Genomic DNA, 2,204 nt, shown 5'->3' on the forward strand with positions numbered 1-2,204 from the left:
ATTTGGAATCAGAATTAGTTGCAGGGTTCTTTACTGAACATAGTTCTATTATTTTTGTATTTTTCTTTTTAAGTGAATATAGCTCAATTATATTATTTTCATGTATTACATCTATTTTATTCTTAGGTGGTTATAACGCGCCTGAATTATTTGTTAATGATTCTTTCATTAATTTACAATCTTTAGTTTTAGGAATTAAAACAGCTTTAATATGCTTTGTTTTCGTATGGGTGAGAGCTACTTTACCTAGACTTAGATATGATCAACTAATAGAATTCTGTTGGTTAAATTTGTTACCTGTAGCTGTAGCCTTCATAATACTTGTACCAAGTATACTAGTAGCATTCGATATTGCTCCTTACTAGTATTTATTCTTTCTTTTTATATTATTATTATATTTTTCTCCCCCTTACAGGCTGGCAGGCGTTAAGGCGCTAGCTGGAGAGCGCTACGAAAGTACGAGAGCGCGATAGAGAGATAACTACAGCTATTTGTTAACTATTCTTTTCTTAAATTAGTACGCAAGGTAAAGGTGCGCTTATCTGTTATTAAATTTAATAACTCTAAAGTTTTAGTAGATCCCGCAAAACAAATAAATTAAGAAAGCTAAATAAACTTTAATTTTTATGCGCATAGCAGCCAGCAATTTACCCCCCCCCCGGAAGGAGCCGAAGGAGAAGATAATATAAAACATCTATTTATTTTGAATAAGATTTACCAGATATTTTAAAGGCTAAGGTATTAGATGTTAAATTAGTACCTAATTAAAAGAATATTTATGGTTAGATGTAGATCCTTCTTCTTTACCTTATTTATACAGTGGGACTACCCTGTTTCTGCTGGCTGCTGCTGGCGCCAGCAAGCTAATCAACAATTAAATAGTAAAAGGGTTCTGTTGCAAGTCATATAGATAGCGCTGCGCAGCAGATAAACTTAAGGAACAATTTAGAGGAGTGCTATCTTGATCTTTACATAAGCAAGATAAAGATTATAAATGCACACTGCTTTTTTCTATAATTCATATTGTACCTAACTTTTTTTAAATTATTTAAAAACTAAAAGGCTAAATATATTTTAACTCAAGGGCAATATTAGAGCAAGATCTTATAAACCAATTTAAACCTTTGATAAATGGTAGGCGCTCGCTGGCGCCAGCGCAGCAGAGAGCGATAGGAGGAAAATATGATACTACAGTATATATTAAATTTACTAGTTATGATGTTTCTTGGTTAAAAAAAGGGGAAGATACTCGAGGTTCCATTCCTGTTAATATCTATCATTTAGATGGTTCTCTTGCTGCTGCTGAGCAAGCGAGCCGCTAGTTCATTTAATGATGCTAGAAAATCTTTAAATAAGGCTTATATAACAAAATTTTATTATATTTCTTTTGTGTTTTTATTATTTATAATTTTTTATCTTTTTAATAAAAAAAACACAAAAGAAAATAGAGTACTAAGAGTTTAAATATATTATATTAAAAGTAGTTTAGTTTTAAGTTAAAAAACTATAAATATACCGATATATATTGAAAAAAAAAATATATATATAAATTTTATCAGGCCCATAATTTAAGGGTAGAATAATTTCTTGATAAGGAATCTGTAGAAGTTCGAATCTTCTTGGGCTTATTTAAATTTATAATAATTAATTTATATAAATAAATAAAAAATATTTTTTTTTAATACTATTTTATAGTTACAGTGTTAAGAATAAATACTTTTTTTTATAAATATATACCCTTAAAATAAGACTATATTATTAAATAATAACACTACATCATTAAAATAATAATATTATAAGTATAGCAGCGTATTATTTTAATAAATATTTTTATATACAATAAGGATTATTTTAAGCAAATAATGTAACAGTAAACTTTATAAAAAAAATTTTAAATTTAATAAATAATTAAATAAAATTAGAATAAGTATTTATATAATGAATTAAAAATAAATAAAAATAATAAAAAAAAAAAATAAAAAAAAAAGAATTATATATTAAATAATAAATTAAAAATAAATAAAAATAATAAAAATAATAATAAATATAAATAAATAAATAAATAAATAAATAAAAATATTTTAATAAATAATTATAATAAATATTAAATAATAAAATAATAAAAATAATAATAAAATATAACAATAATAATAACAATATTAATAAAGAAAAAAAAATGAGAACGTTTAAGAAACATGTTTTAC

At 24.5% G+C, this 2,204-nt stretch overlaps 1 annotated feature.

Moving 5' to 3' along the window:
* Positions 1-1,557: 1,557 nt before the first annotated feature.
* Positions 1,558-1,628: a sequence feature (amino acid sequence was deduced to be 'Pseudo' by tRNAscan analysis;~tRNA-OTHER).
* Positions 1,629-2,204: the final 576 nt, after the last annotated feature.

This window comes from Sparassis crispa, assembly GCF_003851025.1.
Source record: "Sparassis crispa DNA, contig_000028F, whole genome shotgun sequence".
In the NCBI taxonomy this organism is placed as follows: Eukaryota; Fungi; Basidiomycota; class Agaricomycetes; order Polyporales; family Sparassidaceae; genus Sparassis; species Sparassis crispa.